Raw genomic sequence first — 15,058 nt, forward strand, 5'->3', positions numbered from 1 at the left:
GGGAAATGTCTGGAATTACAACGCCAGCTCTTTTTCTATTTCTTATGTTAGAGTGCCATCGTGTGGAGTTTTTATGTAATTGCAGAATGAATTTTTATTTTTATGTTACAGCGCTACCCAGTGGTTTTATCATGTATTTGCAGAGTATATACTTTTCTTACTACTCAGTTAAGAGTGTCAGCACGTAGAGTTTTTATGTAATTGCACACAGATATGTTCTTATTATTCTGGTTAGAATGTCATTGGGTGGAATTTTCCTGCAATTGCAGATAAAATTTTCATATTTCTCAGGTTAGAGTGCCACCGAGTGGAATTATCGTGCAATTGCAGAACATGTTTTTCTTACTGCAGGTATCTTCCGCTTTCTGAAAGTTATTCTTACACCACTTTGCTTTTATGAAAGACCTACATTAGTACATAATTTTCAGTAAGCAAAAGAAACCTGAAGAGGATTTTTGCTTTTACCCACACACACAAAAAAGGCATTACTGACTGTACTAATGTTGGTCTTTTGTTAAAGTGGCATAACTCTAACTTTTAGAAAGCGGGGATTGTCTTTGCTTTTCCCCATTTCTGCTTACAAAATGTTTCATAGGAACTTTACCTTCAGATAGCGGGGTGAACCTGTAATAGGGAAAAAAAGAAATACGTGTTCTGCACTTACATGATAATTCCACCAGGTGGCACCCCAGAACGCCATCTGGTGGAAATACCATGTAATTGCAAAACAGTTTTATTGCTGAAGTTAGGGTGCCGCCCAGTAGAATTTTCCTGCAATTGCAGAACAGATACGTTTTCAATTTCTCATGTTAAAGTGTTACCTGGCAGGATTATCCAGCAGCTGCAGGAAAAAAAAAGCTTTTATATTCTTGTGAAAGACTGCCACCTAGTGGAATTTGTTCTTTGTTACAAAGTAGGGCAGTGGTCCTCCAACTTGGCATCCGAATCACCTGGAGAACTTTTTAAAACAAAAATTTCCTGTCCCCATGCTCAGAGTTTCTTATTGAGGAGGTTTGGGATAGGGTGTGGGGATTTGCATTTCTAACAAGTTTCCCAGTTTATGTTGATGCTATTTATCTGGGACTGCACTTTGAGAACCACTGAAATACCCACTCCTTAAATGTTAGTTTCACACATAACTGGGATTTTTTTTTTCCTGTATAATTTCTAGAATTGTTTCCGTTCTGAAGATCTGTAGGCATTGGAAACCTTTGCTCTCCTGAGTCTTTCCAAAGAACTCAGGATACCTGTTGACTAAATCTACCAGTTGCTTTTGATACCAGTTTTTGCGAAGTTATCTAAGCCACTTTACAATGTGGGATGAATTCTGTTTGTTTTCTGTATCCCCCAATCCTAATAGAATAGGCTTTCCCTACATATCTGTTGGATGAATGAATGAATTTAGGCCTTCAGCATTGCCAGGTTGTTAGGATAAATGTGGCAGCTTCCCACAAGTGAAGTAGGAAGACGGTTTGCCAATTTCCTTCTCCACAACTTCACTATTATATTACAATGAAAGAAGCTGCAGACAGAAATCTGTCAAAATCATTTATTCATATGCAGGCACAAATCCTGCCCTACAGCCTGTTCCTAGAAGCAGGCAAGGGCCTGCTCTGGTTTTTTTGTTTTTTTTTTCTGTACGCGGGCCTCTCAGTGCTGTGGCCTCTCTCATCGCGGAGCACAGGCTCCGGACGCGCAGGCTCAGTGGCCATGGCTCACGGGCCTAGCCGTTCCGCGGCATGTGGGATCCTCCCGGACCGGGGCACGAACCCACGTCCCCTGCATCGGCAGGCGGACTCCCAACCACTGCGCCACCAGGGAAGCCCCCTGCTCTGTTTTTTAGGCACTATAACAAGCTCCTTCCTGACGTGTTGATCCATGGCAGAGCCAATGAGACAACAGAGTCTCCGTAAGAGGTGAACACAGGACCGCTAGTCCAAAGGTGTTAGCCCTCTGGCTTGTCAGACGCTTATCCTCCGTTCATGCAAGGGGTGGGTTCCTCATCATTTTAGCTAATCACATGTTTTGAACACCACTCATTTCACCAATTAAAAAGTATTCCTTACACTTTTTAGGTGAATTATTAAGCTCTGGTGCAGATGGAGATAGGATATTTGCAGGTCCTCTAAAACATGGAATCCTTATCAGGGTCCTTCGAATGTTAATCACCTAACCTGCAGCGTGGCTCCCTGATTAGGGTGATTCACAGGTTAACTGACTGCCCCTCTGGTAGAGGAGACTAAAGTTAATTTACAGACACACTTATAGCACTTCATTTATGCAGAATTCTGTGAAAGTAAATTGCAGACAGTATAAATCCAGGAAACCTGAGGTTTTCTTCATGCATTTATTCACTTGCTCTTTATTAAAAGTCTAACATGTGGGATTTTAGGCTAAAAGTCAGGAATTCTGAGTTCTGGTCTCAGCTCTGCCACCAACTAGCTGTGTGATCTCAGACAAATTACTTAACCTCTCTGGGCTTTAGTTTGTTCATTTGCGAACAAGAAACCTGAACTAGCCATTACTAAAGCTACCTCCAGCTCTAAAATGTCATGATTCCATTCTTTCAGAAAATGCTAGGACGCATTTGCAATTCCAGTTACCCTCCAGCCTTGCTTGGCCTCCGTGAGGATTAAACCCTGATATCCCAAAGCATCCATTGTATGTAATGAATTAACTTCTCTCTTATACTCCTAGAATAGGAGTTATGTACTCTCTCTGGCAGAATGGAGAAGATAGTCACTCCCATCATGTTCTGTGTTCTGTGGTCCAGATGAGGAACCTGGGGTGAGAATGACTTGCAAAGTCCTCTAAAGGTCATCCAGCACAGAACACCCAATGGGGTGCCACAGATGAGCTACAGGGATGCCAAGATACCAATCTGCTTGCCTTCAGTGGAGGCTGGAAGTCCCGCGGAGGCCCAGGTTGGTGTAAGAGCCGCCTGGCCCATTGATTCCACCGAGCTGCATAAGCAGCACTGTTTTCTCCCTGTGGTGCGACATGAAAAGTGTGGTAATCACGCCTCTGTCGTACAGTGCTCGGAAATGTGCAGTTTAGGCCACGGGAATCATGGTCCTGACCCTTAATGATGCCCGACGGAGATATAAAACAGAGGTTGCCAAGCTGCTGAGGGGGAGGGCGGGCAAGTCAAGGGGACCTCTCCTCGCTCACTGGGGTGCCGTGTTCCCAATCTTTTCTCACTGTAGCAGACATCCGTCCTGTTTCTGTACAAAACTTGGTGGCTCAACACAGCAAACCTTTATTACTTCCCAGTTTCTGTGGCTTAGGAATCCAGAAGCAGCTGAGCCGGGGGTTGGGGGCTCAGGGTCTCTGGTGAGACTGTGGGCTGGGCTGCAGTCATCTGAGACGGGAGGAGCCGTTCCCAGCTCCCTGGCTTGGCTGCGGGCTCCACGTGGGCCTCCCCACAGGGCTGCTCGCCTGCGGCAGCCGGCTTCTCCCAGAGCCGCTGTGACCCAACAGACGGGAAAAAGCCTAGTGCCTTTATGACCCAGTCTCAGCAGTGACAGACCACGGCTTCCGCTGTGTGCTGACGGTCATACAGACCAACCCTGGGCCAGTATGCGGGAGCAGGGCTCGAGAGTGTGGCTGCCAGGAGGCGACGCCACTGGGCCAGCCTGGGGGCCACCGCACCTGCCTCTGCAGACTCGGGTGCTGCAGCCGCCAGGGGAGCCACGTGCGCATCTCGGTTGAGAAGCACGTCCTGCCCACTAGGCGTATACCATCCTCTTGCGGGGAGGGAAATCTTGTTGCCCGCTGCTTTCTCCAATTCCTCTCACTTGCCCCTCTTTCAATATTCTTCTCTCCAGAGAAGTCACCACTTTCTCCCCTTTCCAGCCAGACCTCCCAACCCAGGCGCCCCTGTCCCTCACTTCTCTCTCTCTTCCTTTTTTTCTTATCTTCCCTCCACTTTCTTTTTCTTTCTCTTTCTCTCTTGTTTATTCATTTTCCAGAAAGCCCAGGAGGATTTAATTTTCGAAATGATTACCAGGAACGAGCCCAAGAGAAATGATGAAAACAAAAGTACTGTGGCCCTTTGAGACTCGAGTTCTTCTCTCTGAAAATACACTCTTCTTTTAGAGCAGAGGCCTCAAAGCAGCCCAGACGAGCAAATAGCTTTTCCCAGTGAAATATTTTATTTAAGGCATGGAGGCTCATTTGGGGGAAATGCTGAGATGCGGGAAACTTGCGTCGCCGTGGCGAGTAAGCACAGCTGATTACGTTCCCCGCCCGCCTCCGGGAGAGGATTCACAGGCACCCTTCTATGAGGTAGTCCTCCACTGCGCTCTGTTGCCTTTAGAAAAGTGCAAAATTCCTTTAAATCCAGGCACTCTGGAAACTTCGCAAAGCTGAGACTGATAAATACTGCTCAGGCACAGGATTGAAAGCAGAGTTTGAGCTGCTCCCCTATCAAGCCGCATCAGCATCACCTGGGAGCTCTTGGGAGCGGCAAAGTCGGCCCGGCCCAGGAGACCCGGATGTGAAACCCGGGGGGCGGGACTACCAAGTCCATTGCAAGGAGCCCGCGAGGGAGTTTGGCGCGCGCTAAATTGGTAGAAGCACTGGTTTGAGAAAAGCATGGGACCCTGCCATTAATGGAGGGGAAAAGCGGGGAGACACCAGCAGGTAAGACATAAAAAACAATGGGATGTGACATGCTTAAAATTTCTAGGTATGAAAAGATACATGGGGCTGGCGTTCCCTTGCCTCTGACCGCCCCCCCCGCCCCCGCTTTCCGCTCCATCCCCCCTGCTCAGGCACCAGCACAGTAACGGGAACCAGTCCAGGTTGAGCCTGGGGGGTTGGGGGAGGAAGGGGTTATTTCGTTACCACATTTTGGAGCCAACAAGCTTTTAAACCAGAGAGCCACTGGCTGTGAAGCAATGCTCGAGTGCGCCACTAGGGGTCGCCAGCAAGTTGCCTATTACAGCCCAATGCCAGCTTCTTTTTTTTTTTAGTAGATCTTTATTGGAGTATAATTGCTTCACAATACTGTGTTTCTGTTGTACACCAAAGTGAATCAGCCATATGCATACATATGTCCCCATATCCCCTCCCTCTTGAGCCTCCCTCCCACCCTCCCTATCCCACCCCTCTAGGTCTTCGCAAAGCACCGAGCTGATCTCCCTGTGCTATGCGGCTGCTTCCCGCTGGCTATTTTACATTCCGTAGTGTATATATGTTGATGCTACTCTCACTTCGCCCCAGCTTCCCCCTACCACCCCGTGTCCTCAAGTCCATTCTCTATGTCTGCATCTTTATTCCTGCCCTGCAACTAGGTTCATCAGTACCATTTTTTAAAATTTAGATTCCATATATATGCGTTAGCATATAGTATTTGTTTTTCTCTTTCTGACTTACTTCACTCTGTATGACAGACTCTAGGTCCATCCACCTCACTACAAATAACTCAATTTCGTTTCTTTTTATGGCTAATATTGCCTTGTATATATGTGCATCTTCTTTATCCATTCATCTGTTGATGGACACTTAGGTTGCTTCCGTGTCCTGACTATTGTAAATAGTGCTGCAGTGAACATTGTGGTACATGACTCTTTTTGAATTATGGTTTTCTCAGGATATATCTCAGGGGTTGCTGGGTCGTATGGTAGTTCTATTTTTAGTTTTTTAAGGAATCTCCATACTGTTCCCCATAGTGGCTGTATCAATTTACATTCCCACCAACAGTGCAATAGGATTCCCTTTTCTCCACACCCTCTCCAGCACTTATTGTTTGTAGACTTTTTGATGATGACCATTCTGACCGGTGTGAGGTGATGCCTCCTTGTAGTTTTGATTTGCGTTTCTCTAATAATTAGTGATGCTGAGCATCTTTTCATGTGCCTCTTGGCCACCTGTACGTCTTCCTTGGTGAAATGTCTACTTAGGTCTTCCGCCCATTTTTTAACTGGATTGTTTGTTTTTTTGATATTGAGCTCCGTGAGCTGTTTGTATATTTTGGAGATTAATCCTTTGTCTGTTGTTTCATTTGCAAATATTTTCTCCTATTCTGAGGGTTGTCTTTTGGTCTTGTTTATGGTTTCCTTTGCTGTGCAAAAGCAAAGGGAAGCCCTCTATGAGTTTTTTATAGTGTTTGGTCTTACATTTAAGTGTGTAATCCATTTGGAGTTTACCTTTGTGTATGATGTTAGGTAATGTTCTAATTTCATTCTTTTACAATGCCAGCTTTTTATAACAAATAGTTTTAAACACACTCTTTAAAATCCTGAAATGCAATTCATAGATAATAATAGTACCTAACTACACAAATAATTTTTAGACTTTTTAAAAGACTATAATATAACGCAGAAATAAAAGCAAAGTAATGTGTTACAAACTAAGATGTATGCTTGGACGACTACATTAGAGCCACAGTGAAGTGGTTGGATGCTTGCACCTGAACGTAGAATCACTGTGACTGTGGCAGCTGCGGGTGTAGACTGAAGTGGGGTGTTAAATCACTCACTTGAATACCAGTAGCAGCATTGCCACTGGCGATACGAGTTTTCTGTAGTTGTAAACAAGTCTTGAAAAACCTGGAACAAAACACATTATTGACACAGTCTTTCCTCAGTTTACTAACTAAATATCTATGTATTACTGGAAGATTCATTCAAAAGCTGTTTTTTATTTCTCTGTAGAATGGAGGTAGGATCTAGGTCCAGATATTATATACAGGTTTTAGATGCAGGATTTCACCTACATAAATGTCCAGAGGAACGTTTGAAAGTCATGTGAGAAATAGAAAATGTTTCCATCGCACAGGGTGTCGGGAATCTAGGTTCAAGGGTGTTCCCCCCCATCATTGTGACAACAGACCCCCAGCCGCAGAAGTGTCCATTGTAAGCCATAGGGAACAGCTCGGCTCCCACTGAGAATCACTTTGAAGGGAGGAGCAAAGGCAAGAGAGGAGAGACTAAGGAAGGCACATCTAGGCTCAGGATGGGCCAAGGACCATAGCCATGTGGCAGATGCAGCGACCTGGGGGCCCACTTGGGCAAGGGCGCGCAGTGCTCTGTTGGCAGTGTGCCAGGGAAACGGCATTCACTTTTTGTCCAAGTCTCACTTTTTAGCCCCTCTGCCACCACCCTTGGAGTCAACAAAATATTTAAACATCTGGAAATCCTTTTTAAAAATAGATATAATGTTCTCTTTGGGCCCCAGGGGGATTCCTGAAAATGGATTTAACGCTTCCTAAGGGGCAAAGAGTATTATGAATCACATCCCTGAAATGTTTGCATATTGTTGGACCCAGCAATTTCACCTCGAGAAATTTGTCCTAAAAGAAATACTAATAATTTGGATGAGGTGATAGCTACAAATATACTCACGCATAGTTTATGATTGTAAAAATGGAAAGCCATCTAATTGTGCAACAATGACGGATTAGTGGAATAAATTATAGCTGCAGTGGAATATTAGGAATTACAAATCAGGTTGTTAAAAATACTTACTCGCCCGTGGGCAGGGGTTACAAACTATTAGGTACCTTCTGACCTCATTCCTATAAATTTTGTAAATGTGTAAGTGTGTAGCAAAAGTATATTGCTTGGGGGTGATATACTGACACTAACAGCCCTTTGTGTGGCTTGTATGGTTGTGGAATATTTTTGTTTTTTTTGTTTTTGATTTATCTGTAGTTTCCAGAATTTCTACATGGAACACCTTTCTTTTGTAATAAGAAAAATGCTAGTTATAAAATGATGAGAAACTACTTTAAGAAAGAATCCTATTATAGCTATTTGGTAAAGTCCCTAATTGCCCCTCCCTTGTGTGTGGTAAATCCCGATTTTCGTTTCTTAAAGGTTGGCAAGTTTCTTAAGATTGGCAAGCTTTATCGATGGTTAAGCCAGTTGTGCAGACAGTTGGTGAGGCCTGGTGGATTTTTTTTAAATTAATTTTTATTATTGGAGTATAGTTGATTTACAATGTTGGGTGAGTTTCTGCTCTACAGCATAGTGAATCAGTTATACATATATCCACTCGTTTTTTAGATTATTTTCCCATATAGGCCATTACAGAGTATTGAGTAGTTCTGTGCTGTACAGTAGGTTCTTAATAGTTATCTATTTTATATATGGTAGCGTGTGTATGTCGATCTCAGTCTCCCAATTTATCCCCCCCTTCCCCCCTTGATAACCATAAGTTTGTTTTCTACATCTGTGACTCTATTTCTGTTTTGTAAATAGGTTCATTTGTACCATGGTTCTAGATTCCACATATAGGCGATATCATATGCTATTTGTCTTTCTCTGTCTGACTTACTTCACTCAGTATGACAATCTCTAGGTCCATCCATGTGGCTGCAAATGGCATTATTTCGTTCTTTTTTTTTTTGCGGTACGCAGGCCTCTCACTGCTGTGGCCTCTCCCGTTGCGGAGCACAGGCTCCAGGCGCACAGCCCCAGCGGCCATGGCTCCCGGGCCCAGCCGCTCCGCGGCACGTGGGATCTTCCCGCACCGGGGCACGAACCCGTGTCCCCTGCGTCGGCAGGCGGACTCTCAACCACTGTGCCACCAGGGAAGCCTCGTGGCCTCTCCCTTTTTTATGGTTGAGAAATATTCCATTGTGTATATGTACCACATCTTCTTTATCCATTCTTCTGTCGATGGACATTTAGGTTGCTTCCGTGTCCTGGCTATTGTAAATTGTACTACAGTGAACATAGGGGTGCATGTATCTTTTCGAATTATGGTTTTCTCTGGGTATATGCCCTAGAGTGGGATTGCTGGATCATATGGTAGCGCTAGTTTTAGATTTTTAAGGAACCTCCGTACTGTTCTCCATAGTGGCTGCACCAATTTACATTCCCACCAACAGTGTAGCAGGGTACCCTTTTCTCCACCCCCTCTCCACCATTTATTGTTTGTAGATTTTTTAATGATGGCCATTCTGACCGGTGTGAGGTGATGCCTCCTTGTAGTTTTGATTTGCATTTCTCTAATAATAAGTGGTGTTGAGCATCTTTCCATGTGCCCCTTGGCCATCTGTATGTCTTCTTTGGAGAAGTGTCTATTTACATGTTCTACCCATTTTTTTTTTAAAGATTTTTTTGATGAGGACCATTTTTAAAGTCTTAATTCAGTTTGTTACAATATTGCTTCTGTTTTATGTTTTTGTTTTTTTGGCTGCAAGGCATGTGGGATCTTAGCTCCCTGACCAGGCATCAGACCCCTCACCCCCTGCATTGGAAGGCGAAGTCTTAACCACTGGACCGCCAGGGAAGTCCCCCGCCCACTTTTTGTTTGGGTTGTTTGTTTTTTTTTTTAAAATTTGAGGTGCATGAGCTGTTTGTATTTTGGAGATTAATCCCTTGTCAGTTGCTTCATTTGCAAATATTTTCTCCCATTCTGTGGGTTGTTTTTTCATTTTGTTTATGGTTTCCTTTGCTGTACAAAAGCTTTTAAGTTTAATTAGATCTCATTTGAGGCCTGGTGGATTTTCATGAGTGGAGAACCTGACCCAGAAAGAAGCTTTGAGCTGCAGGATGAGTTCAAAGGCCGCTGAGCACCCCGATCACACCTGCCATCGGACATCTGCCTTTGTTTAGCCGCGTTGTTCAATTAATGACCTTTGGCTAAGTACTACACTGACAGAGGTTCTTTCTGTTTATGTAGTAGCTCTTGTTGGTGGCCCTAAACAGTAGTTAACTATTGACTATAAAGATAGCAGTCACCTCTTAAACCTGCTGAGTACCCAACCAAATTCTAGTAATAGTGCCTGTTATGGGTCAGGCACTGTTGCGAGTGCTTGACAAATACGAATAAGCTTCATAACAGCCCAATGAGATGAATATTGTCATTCCGTTCTTTTTAAAGATGAGCATGTCCAGGCACTGAGAGATTAGGCAACTTGCCCCAGGTCACACAGCTAGTAAGTGGTTGAGTCAGGATTTGAGACCAGATAGATTCCAGAGTCCAGATGCTATGCTGCCTCTCCACAAGCCTATTATTAGGTTTCCAAAGGCTGCTTCCGTTTGGAAATCAGCCACAGAAAATGACTGACAATAACTTAAGGCCACAGTAATCAGCCACGGTCTGCATGATGGGAGAACAAGGCCAGACTTAGAAGAATGTGCCCTGTGATGCAGTCTGTGGTTTAGTGAAAGCCAACCCAGGGCGACGCAACCACAGATGGAAGAAAAGGTTTGCCCTGCTCTTGTCAGGCCATGCAGAATAGATCAAAGGCAGCACCACAGTTGAACTGCAGATCTGGTGGTCCCAGCATTTCATGCTGAAATTCTCTTCACCTTGAGCACACCCACATTTCAGTAGGGAAGAGTTTAGAATCCTTTTTTTTTTTACATTTCTACATTGGCTATTAGAACGAAATGATCATACCTACCATTATTCACACATCTTACCATGTTTCAGGAAACCCATGCTTCCAAGAAAACACTCTGGCGCCTCTTTTAATGAATTTCCCTTGGGGTCCTGTCATGGGTAGGTACATCTTATCTTCCATATGTACAAAATGCAAAGCTAAAGTTAAAATCCTTCTTTGGCTTCTCACTGTTCTTAGGACAAATGTCTAAATCCTCAGTGAGCCTAAAGCAGGATGATCTACTGTCAATCTTGTTTCCATTTCTCAAAAGCACCTTTGACCTGGGAGTGCGCCGGGCATGCCCTCTTCCTGCCTCAGCTCAGCTGGTTACTCCGTGCAGCTCGGTTAGCAGATCACATCTGAAAGGCTTTTCCTCAGCCTTTCCCGATCACCCCCAGTCCTCCATAACACTCTTTATAATGCAGATGTGCACTATGTGTGAAATTTATCCATTCAATATCCATCCCCTTCTCCCCCAGACCCTAACTCCATGACAGCCATCATGTCCCTGTCACCTACAACTCCAGTGTCTGCTTTACAGGTGTTCAATATGTATTGTGAAATGAACGAGTATTCATAAATGTTTGCAATTGCCTGACATAAGCAAGCCCTTCTGTAGCTTCTATGCCCTGTAGCAAATACCAAAAGGTGAAACGTGGATTTTCTTAAAACAGCTAGAGAGAATTGTTCGACATGTAATCCCTGATGTCTGGCATCTATACTGCTCTTTTTGTAAGGAGTAGAGGGAAGAGTCCAAGGAACCCCTGTTCAGGCACCACCAGGTTAAACAATTATCAGCTCATGGGCCATCTTGTTTCCGCCAGTGTGGCCACCACTGTCACTGGTTTATTTTAAAGCTACTCCCAAGCATCATATCATCTCGACTGTAAAAACTTGAGTGTGTATCTGTGACTCTTTATAAAATTACTTTAATAACATTTGCATGCCTAAGCAATTCTTTAATATCATTACATCCAGTCAGTGTTGAAATTGTCCAAGTTGTCTGATAAACTGTTTTTTTCCAGTTGCTTTTTCTGGAATGCATCCGGGATCCACAGGTTGCATTTGGCTGATAAGTCTCTAAGTCTCGTAACATGTGACAATTCCTGCATCCACTTATTTTTTCTTTTATCTTGCCATTTAAAGACACTAGGCCATCTCTTCCGTAATACTTCTTGCCTTTTTTGATTTTACAGATTCCATCCTGTAAGCTGGTAGGAAGCCTGAAGGCTTGATGGGATTCCAGTGTGATAGGAGGCAAGAACATGCCTCAGGTGAGGAGGCACCTGAGCGTCTCTTGGGGCAGGAGCGTGGGCTGCTGGTTGACCAGATGTTCTCAATTTGATCCTACTTTATAAAGTTCCCCAATGGCTAGATCCATCATCTCCTTGAGGGTTGGAAGATGGGGATATTAAAACTCTAGGATTCCTTGTTAATTAGTGAAAACTTTTCAATAAAGAACTTTCCGGGGGTGGGGGTGGGGAAGGGTGGGGAGAAGGGATTGTCAGGGAGTTTGGGATTGACATGCACACACTGCTGTATTTAAAATGGATAACCAGTGGACCTACTATATAGCACAGGGGACGCTGCTCAATGTTATGTGGCAGCCTGGATGGGAGGGGAGTTTGGGGGAGAATGGATACATGCATATGTATGGCCGAGTCCCTTTGCTGTGCATCTGAAACTATCACAACATTGTTAATCGGCTATACTCCAATATAAACTAAAAAGTTAAAAAAAAAAAAAAACTTTCCCCTATCAGCTATTGGTTTACCTTGAAATTCAGTCTGTATAGGAGAGGGAGGATAAATCCTCAATTCTTTCCCTTTACCAGTTTTCAGAGTAATTACTATTGGGTGGCTCTTTGCTTCTAGGTCTTTCCAGTGGAGACAGTTAGGATGTATATTTTTTAAGGGGAAAATAGTCATGAGTTTATACTGTTATTTCCAATTCAAAATCAGTACCACTAAGCTTCTTTTGCTTTCATTTTATATTTGTGTCTCTTTTGTCTCATGTTGAAAATCTTCGTTCCTAATGACGTCAACATAATTATATATTCATTTTATCTGTGTGTGTGTGTGTGTGTGTGTGTGTGTGTGTGTGTGTGTGTGTGTGGTCTCCAATAACAATGACACTGATAAAACAATTTAAGCCTTTTTTGGGCAGTTCTTTTTTGCTGGCTTTATTACTGTGTTGTTCAGGTCATTCCCTGGGGGGTTAGGTCCACAACTTCGTATATGGTTAAATTCATTTGTTGCATTTTGTCTCCATTTGTATTCCATTTTGTGTTATGGTTATGGAAAACATTTCTGTGGCTCGGAAGTCAGAAGAGCCCCTAGCCATAATCCTTCCAACAGGGAATTCCCTGGTGGTCTAGCGGTTAGGACTCTGCGCTTTCACTGCTGAGGGCCTGGATTCGATCCCTGTTCAGGGAACTAAGGTTCCACAAGCCACGCAGCACGGCCAAAAAAATAAAAAAATAATCCTTCCCACAGCATGGAGCCTAGCACATCAAAAACACTCAAATATTCATTGACTTTTATGACCTGTATATATGATTTTTCTAAGTCATCCACTGGGGCGATGGCTCCCACCAAGAAAGCCCAAGGCATGGTAAGGACCATGGTTTGCTCTAAAGTTCAGCTTGATTGAGAGTTTTTAGGGTGCTTTGTAAAGGAAAGGTCAAAAGGCATATTTCAAGATCCCTAATCTAAATCCTCCGGCTTCACCCAGAGAAGCCGGTCATAAACTGGCCAGGCCGGAGTGCTGGAGAGAAGAGTCCCTCATCTCGTTTTACCCAAGCTCTGAAACCCTCCTCTCTTCTTTTCCTTCTTTTTTTTTTTTTACATTATTATAGAGACTGTCAAAGTTTATTTTCCTTTAAGAAATGAAATGGATCTTTTTTTATTGAGGTATAATTGACATATTATATTAGTTATAGGTGTACAACATAATGATTCAATATTTGTAGATATTGTGAAATTATCACAATAAGTCTAGTTAACATCCATGACTGTACATAATTACACATTTTTTGTTGTGATAACAACTTTTTAAGAGATCTATTCTCTTAGCAACTTTCACATATGCTCTATATTACATCCCCATGACATTTATTTTATAATGAGGAAAAAATTAATCAATAGTCAACCTAAGAAAGAAATGGAAAATTTCATTTGAGCCAACCTGAGGATTATAATCTGGGAGACAGCCTCTCAGAGAGCTCAGAACTGTTCTGAAGAGGTTAGGGGGCAGGGAGGCCAGTATGTCTGTGATTTTAGAGAAGGGGTACGTGCAGTCAAACACACATCTTGGTAGAAGGTTACTGATGTTCATGAGGGAAGAGAGGTCTTAGTTAATGGTTTTAGTGCTTTTCCAAGTATGGGAAGATGCAAGAAACTGGGTTCATAAAATTTTCTCCTGAAAATATCTAACTACCTGAGGGCCAGTTCTGCCAGTTTTCCCAGAGCACAAAAATGCCTCATCTTGTTCTTCACCATGAATTCCTTTTAGGGTATATTTTAGGTCAGTGACTGCAGCGGCTCACAACTTGATTCTTGTAGAACTGGATGGTGGGCAACATTCTTTATTTTACAAACCCTTCCCTTTCGGTCTTAATTTAGACCAAGGTTTGGGAGGCATTTCATGACCAATTTGGCCCACAACACTAGGAATGCTCATTCCCAGGTAAGGCCAGGATTTCATTGATAGGACTCTCCGTGTGCTGTTAGTGGATTAGGCCCTGTTGACAGTAGCCCAAAGCCTCTGGACCGCCTGTCTTACTGGTCTGTTATGGTTCAGGAAACGGTTCCCTCTTGTTGCTTCTTCCCATAGCTAGAGTTACGCTATTACCATCATTGATCTTAAGAGAACTATATATCAATATTTGGTGAATCATTTCAAGTCACTTAGTCATTGTTATTTTTATCACAGGCTCAGTCACACATCTGGTAATGCAAGAAACAATCATTTTGTAAAATAGGCAGGATATAAACAATATAGCTAGTGACATTAATAAGGTTATATGTAAGTATTTAAGCTAAGAACTTCCATTAGCTGTGGCCCCGTATCTCCCCAGGTCATGTGACCTGGTCTGTTCTGTACCCGTCGCTATCTTTAAGGGAAATGATACATTGGCATTGTACATAAAATTCACCAAAGATGTATGCACATCCAAGGTGAGTGGTGGGTCATCGTGATCCCTTACAGGATTGAGAAAGGAATGTTATCTTCAAAGGGGTTACATGGCTGGCGCTAGAAAAAGAACAATTCATGTTTATGGTTGAGCAGGTATTTCTGCCATTAGGGAGTTCAGGTTAATGCATAAATGCAGATGCACAATGCACACGAGAGGGGAGGCAGGAGGCCCAAACGGGCCGAGTAAAAACAGTTTGTTTAAATTTTTCTTGTCTTGCCTTAAAATATGAATTTTATTTCATCAAATCCTAGCTCACAGCAGATAGGGAAGACTTACAACTGTCACATGATCTCTAAAAGAAAAGTTAGCGGCAGAACCATTTATAGAAACCAGGTGTTCTGTCTTTCGGCCTCCCCCAGGGATATTAATCTTCACCATCTTGTGTATTGAGCAAAGGCTTCAAAGTTGCGGCACCGGCAGGGCTGGACGCTCAGTAGGATTGGCCTTGCACGATCGTGCGTGGCTCAGCTGGGGTGCAAAATCCAAGCAGGTCCTTTTCCCGCGGGGCCTGGAGGTGT

The 15,058-nt window shown here is 43.4% G+C and overlaps 1 long non-coding RNA gene across 1 annotated transcript; it reads left to right on the forward strand.

Annotated features, from left to right (window-relative positions):
* The first annotated feature begins 1,845 nt into the window (after positions 1-1,845).
* LOC309839398 lies at positions 1,846-11,624 on the forward strand. The gene is made up of 4 exons (XR_014298508.1): positions 1,846-2,661; positions 2,774-2,924; positions 3,972-4,644; positions 11,539-11,624. It is a non-coding gene; the product is annotated as an uncharacterized lncRNA (long non-coding RNA).
* The last annotated feature ends 3,434 nt before the right edge of the window (positions 11,625-15,058 follow it).

The sequence above is a fragment of the Grampus griseus genome (assembly GCF_964374135.1).
Source record: "Grampus griseus genome assembly, chromosome: X".
NCBI lineage: Eukaryota > Metazoa > Chordata > Mammalia > Artiodactyla > Delphinidae > Grampus > Grampus griseus.